This window comes from Lucilia sericata, unplaced genomic scaffold (genome assembly GCF_015586225.1).
Source record: "Lucilia sericata isolate MDLA Ls3-8-SP2 unplaced genomic scaffold, ASM1558622v1 Contig000521F_arrow, whole genome shotgun sequence".
In the NCBI taxonomy this organism is placed as follows: domain Eukaryota; kingdom Metazoa; phylum Arthropoda; class Insecta; order Diptera; family Calliphoridae; genus Lucilia; species Lucilia sericata.
In genome coordinates, this window is record NW_023994533.1 from 83,166 (window position 1) to 95,195 (window position 12,030).

Sequence of the window (12,030 nt, forward strand, 5' to 3'; positions counted from 1 at the left end):
AATAATATCATAAGGGTGAAATTAACCAATTAGTTTTATAGGAACCTAAACCTCTTGGTAAAATTTTGTAAGGAGCGGTCCATAATTGATGCTACCCGCCGGTCCCCTTCAGAAAATGAATTTAACGCTCTAAACTATCTAAAAGAAGAAGGAAACTAAATCTCTTTGTCAATTTTTATAAGAATCAGAACATAATTGACCCTTCCCCCATATAAGTCTACTTCAGAAAATGACTTTAACACTCAGTACGAGTACATCGATGACACTTGGAGCAAATATGTTTCATACAAGTCAAAATCTCTCATATTTTATGAGTGTCGATCCATAATTGACCCTACCCCCTGATATAAGATCCCTTTTATCAAATAATTTTAACGCTATACTGGCTTAAAAACGAGTATAGAGATGAAATTCGATATACATAAATAGTTTCCTACAAGACAAAATCTCTCTGCCAAATTTTATAAGGATCGGTCCATAATTGACCCTACCGCCATATAAGGTCCCTTGAAAAGATTAATTAAATACTGTTATAAAAATACGAGTACAGCGAAGAAATTCGACATACCTAACTAAGTTTATTACAAAAAATTTATTACCAAAAGTTATGAAGATCGGTTCATAACTGAACCTATCCCCTTTAGAAAATTACTTTAACGCTCACAACTTGCTTAATAATAGCTGTGTAGTGGTGAAATTTATCATAAAAATTTGACATATGCAAGATCTATAGTAACAAAAATCTCCCTAAAGGTCCTATTCCGAAAATCACTTTGATGTCTATATTAATTTCGAATAGTAAAATTCAGCATACATATGTCAAATAAATGAGAGGACCTTCCAAAATTTACTTTAATTTTACTGCACAAAATTTGATGGAGAGTATAGAAGATGCGGCATTTCCGAATATAAAGCTCTTAATTGTTATTTAATTATAATGGGAGATGTCACTCCCCCTATTTCTGTCTTAAATATACATATTGATACTTAAATGGCTTAGAGCCCTACGCTAACTGTTATATTATCTCAGATATACTAATTACATTTATATAGAAAGGAGGTGCCTCGCCCACTATATCCAGTCAGCCCATTTCATCCCCCAACGTTCTCTATACGAAATCTGAGGACTCTAGCTCTCGTAGTTTTTGAGATATGTGACATTTAATACTTATTTCAAATACACATCGAAATATGATTACATGGTTTTGATAAGGTCCTTGCATGGCCCGCCTTCTTTCTATCAGTTCACCCGTTTGTTTGTTAAAGACACGATAGATCACTGAGGAAAGGTGCCAGGGCATAATCCGTCATTCTGTCTATCAATTCATTCGCTTGTCTGTTATAGACACGATAGGACACTGAGGAATGGTGTTAGGGCGTGGTCTGCCCTTTTGTCTATCAATTCATTTGCTTGTTTGTTTAAGACATGATTGGACACTGAGGAAAGGTGTCAGGGCATGGTCTGCCCTTTTATCAATATCAATTCATTCGCATGTCTGTTTAAGACACGATAGGACACTGAGGAAATGTGTCAGAGCATGGTCTGCCCTTCTTTCTATCAGTTCACCGTTTGTCTGTTAAAGACACGATAGGGCCCAAAAGGGATGAAATTTTCCAACCGGGAAAATTTATAAAAAAATGTCCATCCATCCACCAAAGACGAACGTGAACTTAAACTTTTTTATAAAAAATCCAAATTTTCAATAAAAATCTAGATTTTTTCCGTTTTTGGTGAATAATTTGGTTTTTAATAAAAAAAAATCGATTTTTCATTAAAAATCCAAATTTTCAGTAAATATCCAAATATCACTAAAAATACAATTATAAAAATTTTAGAGATTTTTCACTAAAAATGCAAATTTTCACAAAAAATTCAAATTTTCACAAAAAATTCAAATTTTCACTACAAATGCAAATTTTCACTAAAAATTTAATTTTTCACTTTAAATGCAAATTTTCTCTTAAAATTCAAATTTTCACTAAAAATTCAAATTTTCACTAAAAATTCAAATTTTCACTTAAAATTCAAATTTTCACTTAAAATTCAAATTTTCACTAAAAATTCAAATTTTCACTAAAAATTCAAATTTTCACTAAAAATTCAAATTTTCACTAAAAATTCAAATTTTCACTAAAAATTCAAATTTTCACTAAAATTCCGATTTCGACCTAAAAGACGATTTTCACTAAAAAACTATTTTCACTAATAGCTAATTATTTTACTAATATTTGAAAAAAATTATAGAATTTTTGCCAAAACTTGCTATAGCTAACAATTTGACGTAAAACGAGTTAATTCACTTAAAATTAAACTTTTTACTAAAAATTATTTACTTAAAACGGATTTTTCAGTAAAAACCCAAATTTTTGACAGAATTCACTAGAAATCTAATTGTTTCACTTAAATCCAAATGTTTCTCTTAAAACATATATTCACAAAAACCGATTTTCCACTTACAAGCAGATTATTCACTGAAAAAAGACTTTCACTAAAATCAAATTTTTAACAAAAATGCCAAAGAACTTATTGAATTTTTGTAAAAAAAACAAAGCGACCTTTTCAACGTAGCACAGTGTCTGTCTCACCTAAGCTTGAGTAATCTATAATCTAAACTTAAAAATCCAACTGTGTGTTATTTAAATTAGGCTTTATCTTGTATTAAACCAAGATTTAAAATAAACTAAGTTAACAAGTAACAAAAAAAAAAAAAAAAAATATATTAATTAAAACCAAACAAATCTTTGATTACAAATCATATTTCAGGTTTAAGACAACCCGCTGCTTTTAACTACGACTCCAGCTGATTTTTGATATTGACAAGTTTCATTTGAAGTATTTGTATGTTTAACATTATAAATTCTTTACTTTTTCCATGCATATGACGTTTTTTAAGAAATCATGGAAAAAAACGTTATAGTATGGGCGTTAATGTGTCAAAATTCTTTGCATAAATGTCACCACTTAAAAAAAACCGTCCAGTAACAGACACAGGGTTTTCTTAGTGATTTTTGCATAAAAACCAGACAAATCAAATAATTTAAATAAATAAAATTTATGGTTAAATTTTATTTAAAAAAAAACTATAGAAAGGTTGCCGTTATGGATAAAATATTATCAAAGAACACAGTGGTTTGAAACAAAATAGTCAGTCTACCGTAAGCTATTTATTCTGTACAGCTTATTAGCTTGGAAGTCTCGAATTCTAATTTAGATTGTCAATTTACAACTAAAGCTTTAGTTAGGTATTTGTTTTAATTAATTTATTTCCCACTACAAACAAATTTTTAATTACTTTTTTTTTCACTCTTAATTGAAATATATTTTCTAACTGCGTTTTCTAAAACAAATAAATTTCTTATTCATTAGTCATAATCATCATCATCAAATATAATTACACTTTATTGTAGGGTATCTGTTTGCTATTTTGTCAGTTGTAATAAATCATTTGAAATCAATCAACATTCCATTACACCTATTAATCTAAGCAATTAAAATGTACAGAACAACAACTAAAACAATAATAATTTATTTAATCCAACTCTATCCCATTATTCTGTTTAAACTTATTAAACAGATCATTATTAAAAATAATTTATAAAGTCATAAAACGTATAATAATTAACAAGAAAGTTGTCAATAGGAAAAAACAAATAAGGGGACTAATGTGGTATAAGTTAAGGCGTAATATAATTCTCATTTGGTTTACAATAAATAGTTTACTATAGTGGAAGACTATGGTTTAGCATATGGACTATACTATAGTCCGGTAAATAGTCTAGACTATAGTGTAGTCTACAGTCTAGACTATAATGTAGCATACAGTATAGTATAGTCTATAGTCTAGACTATACTATAGTCTAGACTATAGTATAGTCTATAGTCTACACTATAGTATAGTCTATAGTCTACACTATAGTATAGCCTATAGTCTACACTATAGTATAGTCTATAGTCTAGACTATAGTATAGTCTATAGTCTAGACTATAGTATAGTCTACATTATAGTATAGTCTATAGTCTACACTATAGTATAGTCTACACTGTAGTATAGTCTATAGTCTGGACTATAGTATAGTCTATAGTCTGGACTATAGTATAGTCTAAAGTCTGGACTATAGTATGGTCTAAAGTCTGGACTATAGTATAGTCTATAGTCTGGACTATAGTATAGTCTATAGTCTGGACTATAGTATAGTCTATAGTCTGGACTATAGTATAGTCTATAGTCCGGACTATAGTATAGTCTATAGTCCGGACTATAGTATAGTCTATAGTCCGGACTATAGTATAGTCTATAGTCCGGACTATAGTATAGTCTATAGTCTGGACTATAGTATAGTCTATAGTCTGGACTATAGTATAGTCTATATTCTAGACTATAGTATAGTCTATATTCTAGATTATAGTATAGTCTATTGTCTAGACTATAGTATAGTCTATATTCTAGATTATAATATAGTCTATATTCTAGATTATGGTATAATCTATATTCTAGATTATAGTATAGTTTATATTCTAGACTATAGTATAGTCTTTAGTTTATACTATAGTATAGTCTATAGTCTAGACAATATTATAGTCTTTATTCTAGACTATAGTATAGTCAATAGTATAGTCTATAGTCTAGATTATAGTATAGTCTAGATTATAGCATAGTTTATAGTCTAGAGTAGAGTATAGTCTACAGTCTAAACTATAGTATAGTCTAGACTACAGTATAGTCTATAGTCTAGACTATACTAGTCTATATTCTGGACTGCAGTATAGACTATTGTCTAGACTATAGTATAGTCTATATTCTAGACTATTGTATAGACTATAGTATAGTCAATAGTATAGTCTATAGTCTAGATTATAGTATAGTCTAGATTATAGTATAGTTTATAGTCTAGAGTAGAGTCTACAGTCTAAACTATAGTATAGTCTAGACTACATTATAGTCTATAGTTTAGACTACAGTATAGTCTACAGTCCAGACTACAGTATAGTCTATAGTGTAGACTACTTCATAGTCTATAGACTAGACTACAGTATAGTCTATAGTCTAGACTACAGTATAGTCCATAGTCTAGACTACAGTATAGTCCATAGTCTAGACTACAGTATAGTCTATAGTCTAGACTACAGTATAGTCTATAGACTAGACTACAGTATAGTCTATAGTCTAGACTACAGTATAGTCTATAGTCTAGACTACAGTATAGTCTATAGTCTAGACTACAGTATAGTCTATAGTCTAGACTACAGTATAGTCTATAGTCTAGACTACAGTATAGTCTATAGTCTAGACTACAGTATAGTCTATAGTCTAGACTACAGTGTAGTCTATAGTCTAGACTACAGTGTAGTCTATAGTCTAGGCTACAGTATAGTCTATAGTCTAGACTACAGTATAGTCTATAGTCTAGACTACAGTATTATCTATAGTCTAGACTACAGTATAGTTTATAGTCTAGACTACAGTATAGTCTATAGTCTAGACTACAGTATTGTCTATAGTCTAGACTACAGTATAGTTTATAGTCTAGACTACAGTATAGTCTATAGTCTAGACTACAGTATAGTCTATAGTCTAGACTACAGTATTGTCTATAGTCTAGACTACAGTATAGTTTATAGTCTAGACTACAGTATAGTCTATAGTCTAGACTACAGTATTGTCTATAGTCTAGACTACAGTGTAGTCTATAGTCTAGACTACAGTGTAGTCTATAGTCTAGACTACAGTGTAGTCTATAGTCTAGACTACAGTATAGTCTATAGTCTAGACTACAGTATAGTCTATAGTCTAGACTACAGTATTGTCTATAGTCTAGACTACAGTATAGTTTATAGTCTAGACTACAGTATAGTCTATAGTCTAGACTACAGTATAGTCTATAGTCTAGACTGCAGTATAGTCTATAGTCTAGACTACAGTATAGTCTATAGTCTAGACTATAATATAGTCTATAGTCTAGACTATAATATAGTCTATAGTCTAGACTATAATATAGTCTATAGTCTAGACTATAATATAGTCTATAGTCTAGACTATAGTATAGTCTAATAATCTTTACGTCCAAGCCTGCCTCGAATTAAGTCAATACTGAAGTAATGATGACTGTCATTCCACAATGAAGCTTGTGTAGCAATAAGTTTTAAGTTTATTTCCCATTGGGTCTTTAAAAAATAACTTCGCTTTCAATTGTAATTATTTTCTTATTAAATCACCTAGAAATAATTACATATTTTTACAAAAAGGAATTTAAGAGAAAAAAATATTAACCCTAAAGCCACATTTTCACACTTTAACAAATTAACAAGTCATTATAAAAATGACAATATGTATAAAGTTTTTTATATGAATTATTTAGCTTAACATTAAGTTATTCTTTTTTATTATTATAAAAAAATAATAATTAGAAATCTATAGAAAAAAAAAGCAATTGTAAGATTGTAAGAAAAAAGTAACGTTGCATACAAATATTGCAAAATAATAAAATTATTTGCTAAAATAATAAAAAACTTATAAACAAATGAATACATATTTATGAGTTTTATTGTAAAGCATTTATAAGAAAAATATATATAAAAAGTGGTAACTACTTTATGAGTTGACAATTTTAACACCTTTAAAGGTGGGTTAAAATTCACATTGTTTTATTAGTTAGCAAAAAACAAAATCAATTTAATGCTAGACAATTTTTAATTTTAATAAATTAATAATTTTAATCAATAAAAAAAACTTTTACCTTCTGTTATTAAAAAAAATGAAATCATTGATTACGATTTAATCAAATTAAGTCATTATTTGGCATCAATTTAATTTCAAATTATTAAGTAATTAATATTTTATTATTAATGAAAATGATTAATGTACATATTTTAAAATTAGTCAAAACAATTAACAACGGTTGACTCCATGTTGTCAAAACACATTTGTAAAAGTTTTGTTAAGATTTTGTAAAAAAATAAAATTTTTGCTAAAGTAATGGTTTTTAAGAAACAAATTAGGATTGCTCTCAACATTTCACATACTCCCAATTTTCTCTCTCCGTGAAGACTGGACTTTAGTATAGTATATAACCCGCAAAATAGCGCGCCAACAAGTAGTACCCTCACGGAATCTCCCCATCTGAACCCAGCACCACTTTCGAATTCCATCGGGTTCTTGCAGTGGTATAGTCTGGACCATAATTTAGAACATATTCAGCACTATACTATAGTCCAATTTTAACTATAGTGTAGTCTATAGAGTAGTTTATAGTCTAGACTTTAGTGTTGTCTATAGCCTTGATCATAGTGTAGTCTATAGTCTAGACTATAGAGCAGTCTATAATTTATAATGTATACTAAGTCTACACTATAGTCTAAGTCTACACTATAGTGTAGTCTATACTATAGTGTAGTCTATAGTCTACACTATAGTGTAGTCCATAGTCTAGACAATAGTGTAGTCTATAGCTTAGACTATAGTGTAGTCTATAGTCTACACTATAGTGCAGTCTATAGTCTCTACTATTGCGTAGTCTGTAGTCTAGACAATAGTATAGTCTATAGTCAAGACCATATTATAGTCTATAGTCTAGACTATAGTATAGTGTATAGTATAGTCTATAGTTTAGACTATAGTATAGTCTCTAATCTAGACTTTATTGAAGTCAATAATCTATACTATAGTGTACTCTATAGTCTAGACTATAGTACAGTTTATACTCTAAACTATAGTAAAGTCTATAGTCTGAACTATAGTGTAGCCTATAGTCAAGACTAAAGTCTAGTATATAGTCGAGACTATAGTCTAGTCTATAGTCGAGACTATAGTATATTCTATAGTCGAGGCTATAGTGTAGGCTATAGTATAGTCTATTGTCTACACTATAGTATAGTCTATTGTCTAGACTATAGTCTAGTCTATTATCTAGACTATAGAGTAGTCTATAGTCTAGACTATAGTCTAGTCTATAGTATAGACTATAGTGTAGTCTATAGTCTAGACTATAGTATAGTCTATAGTCTAGACTATAGTACAGTCTATAGTCTAGACTATAGTACAGTCTATAGTCTAGACTATAGTACAGTCTATTGTATAGACTATAGTATAGTCTATTGTCTACACTATAGAATAATCTATAGTCGATAGTTTAGACTATAGTGTAGTGTATAGTTTAGACTATAGTGTAGTCTATAGTATAGATTATAATGAAGTCGATAGTCTAGACTATAGTATAGTATAGACTATATTGTAGTCTATACTATACTATAGTCTAGACTATAGTGTAGTCTATAGTCTAGATTATAGTGTAGTTGATAGTCTAGACTATAGTGTAGTCTATAATCTAGACTATATTGTAGTCGATAGTCTAGACTGTAGTGTATTCTATAGTCTAGTCTATAGTCTTGACTATAGCATTGTCTACTAGTGTAGAGTCGAGACAATAGTGTAGTCTATAGTCTGGACTATAATGTAGTCTATAGTCTAGACTCTAGTGTGGTCTATAGTCTAGATTATAGTGTAGTCGATAGTCTAGACTATAGTGTAGTCTATAGTTTAGACTATAGTGTAGTATATTATCTAGTCTATAGTCGAGACTATAGACTATGCTATAGTCGAGATTATACTCTAGTCTATAGTCGAGACTATAATGTAGTCTATAGTCTAGACTATAATGTAGTCTGTGGTCTAGACTATAGTGTAGTCTATAGTCTAGACTATAATGTAGTCTATAGTCTAGATTATAGTGTAGTCTATAGTCTAGATTATAGTGTAGTCTATAGTCTAGACTATAGTGTAGTCTATAGTTTAGACTATAGTGTAGCCTATAGTGTAGTCTATAGTCTAGACTATGGTATAATCTATAATCAAGACTATAGTATTGTATAGTTTGGATTGTAGTCTAATTATTTGTATTGACCATAATCATGTTCTTAGACTGGACGATAGTATAGTTTATAGTCTGGACTATAGTCTATAGTCTGGAGTCTAGTTTTAAGTCAGGATTATGGTTGATTTTATAATGTAGTTTATAGTCTTCCACAAACATAATTTTCCTTCTAAAAACGTTTCCTTATTTCCAGGAAATTTATATAAAATTTACTAAAATCGCATAACACTTCCAATTATTATTTTTTCAGCTCAAGTCATGGCGAAAATTTAATTAAATTGTAATGACAATTGTGCGCAATAATTGTTGCCAATAATAATTACAAAATAAATAAAAATAAAGTGGGGAGAGAAATAAAAAAAAATTTACACAGTTTTAAACAAGATTTTAAAGCAATAAATTGCATATTGAGGTTTTACAATAATTTTTTTTTTCTTTCCTAATAATTTATTTAAAATGTCGTTTTCGTTGTCTTCGTAAATGTATAAAAAAAAAATAAACATTTTATATTTTTCCAATAGACTCGTAATGATCTTTTAAAATACTCAACGTCAGTAAATGGAATATTGTCGTTTATATTGGACGCACACATGTTGTTTTTTTTTTTGATTTTTGTTCAATATTTAAATAAGAAAAATATATAAGCATTCTGAAAATGACAAACAATTGTCATAAATCTTAATTTTATTGCCCCTGTAGTCATAAATTTTGATTTGCATATTTTTGTAATTTAATTTTATTAATATTAATATTTATTATTTATTTTACTTGATTTTTTTTTCTTTACTTTTAAAACTGTTGGATTTTTTTTCAAAAGCATTTAATAATGTTTTCCTTATGTTTTAATATAAAAAGTTAATGTTTCTTACTGGTTTTCTTTTTTTTTATTTTCTTTCAGTGTAAATTGTGATTGCAAATTAAAAGAAAAAGAGCTGCCAGATTGTTTACATAAGTTAAAGAGCAGAAATCTTGTTATATTTTAAAAGAAATATTATATTGTAAAGTGATCATGTGTTTTAGGTGATTTGAAAGTTTGTTGTATTATTTTTAAAATCTGTGCCACTTATATTGTGTGCACTTGTTGTTGGGCCTGGAAAGGCTGTTCTTAAATTTTGGATTACATGGTGTTTTCTTGGAATGTGTTCGTCAGAGGATTAGTGAATTTAAGGAATTCATTTTGCAGCTACTGCATTTAAAGAGAAAGGTAAGTAAAGACATTTTTATTGATGATATTATTAATTAGGATTACTAAATAAAATTAAAATTTTCTTTAAATACTTAACTTTGGGGTTCGCAAAAAAAAAAACATTAACATCTATCTGTTCTAACTAAACTATTATATATTTATAAACGGAATTTTCCTTATCCGAATTTTTTCGTACTTCCCCTTAAACAGCGTGTAGCTTCTATTGAAAATGTGATAAAAAAAAACTTTAAATATTTATCGGCATATGCAACAGTTCCTTTCAACATAAACTTTTGAAGAAGATGATATTTTCAATTAATCTTTACAACTTTAGAAGTGTTATTCTCAATATTCAAAAGCTAATCTTGATCTTGTCAATATTTACTTATTAAATTTAATCTTGATCTTCTCCATTTTTCTATATAAAACTTCCACTCGATCTTTTAAACTTATCTATACAATAATTCTCACAATCTTGTCTACTAATACACAGAGGGGAAAAAACATATACACGCCTGGTACCAAATTGACAACAAATTTTTCAATAACATCCTTTGTCAAGTATATACATACATACAACAACATGTAATGTTAACCAAGCAACGTTGACAAGATTGCAACAATTCGTTGTAGCAATCTAAATTTTATGCACATCCGTTGTCTGAAAGACAACAAACGTAACAACGGATTTTGATCTCACCACGTTTGTTAAATTTTAGATAACGGATGTGCATAAAATTTAGATTGTGACAAAGAATTGTTGCAATGATGACAACGTTGCGCGGTCAACATAACATGTTGTGGTTGTATGTATGTATATACTTGACAACGGATGTTATTGAAAAATTTGGTGTCAATTCGGTACCAGGAGTGTATATGTTTTTTCCCTCTGTGTATATGGAAAAGTTGTTCTCTATTTTGTCAACTTTTCTATGAAAAGATTGCACTCGATCTTCACAATTTTTCTATATAAAAGTTACTTCTGTACTTGACACCTTCTCTATACACAATATTATCATGAAATTGACAATTTTTCTATAAGAAAGATGCAATCAACTTTTCTACAGAAAAGTTCAAATTGATCTCTTCAAGCTTTCTATAAAAGAGTTCTTTGGATCTTGTCAACTATAGAAGAGTTGAATTTGATCTTGTCAGTTAATATAAAAATGTAGCTTACGATCTTAGCTATTAATATATAGAAATGTTCCACTAAATTTTTTCTACTTGTTTATATAAAAGTTGCTTTCGATCGTGACAATTTTTTTATACAAAATGTAATCTTTGACTTGAAAAGTTGCAGCCGATATTGTTAACTTTTATGTAAAAACATTGTTATCTATCTATTGAAATTTGCTATTGATCTTGTCAATTTATCTATATAAAAATAGCTCTAGATTTTTTCTAAAAAAAAAATAGAAAAGTTATTCTATATCTTGTCAACTTTTCTATAGAAAGATTGCACTCGATCTTTACAACTTTTATGTATTGTATATACTTGACAACGGTTGTTATTGAAAAATTTGGTGTCAATTCGGTACCAGGAGTGTATATGTTTTTTCCCTCTGTGTATATGGAAAAGTTGTTCTCTATTTTCTCAACTTTTCTATGAAAAGATTGCACTCGATCTTCACAATTTTTCTATATAAAAGTTTCTTCTGTACTTGACACCTTCTCTATACACAATATTATCATGAAATTGACAATTTTTCTATAAGAAAGATGCAATCAACTTTTCTACAGAAAAGTTCAAATTGATCTCTTCAAGCTTTCTATAAAAGAGTTCTTTCGATATTGTCAACTATAGAAGAGTTGAATTTGATCTTGTCAGTTAATATTAAAATGTAGCTTACGATCTTAGCTACTAATATATAGAAATGTTCCAATAAATCTTTTCTAATTGTTTATATAAAAGTGACAATTTTTTATACAAAATGTAGTCTTTGACTTGAAAATTTTTTATAAGAAAGTTGCAGCCG

General features: G+C 28.6%; 1 protein-coding gene across 1 annotated transcript in view; it reads left to right on the forward strand.

Annotated features, from left to right (window-relative positions):
• The window catches only part of LOC119605806 (protein decapentaplegic), a 144,312-nt gene that overhangs the window by 13,304 nt on the left and 118,978 nt on the right, over positions 1 to 12,030 (forward strand). The window contains exon 3 of the mRNA XM_037959119.1: positions 9,767 to 10,072. The gene's annotated coding sequence lies outside the window, so the exon portion shown is untranslated. The remainder of the gene's footprint in view (positions 1 to 9,766; positions 10,073 to 12,030) is intronic.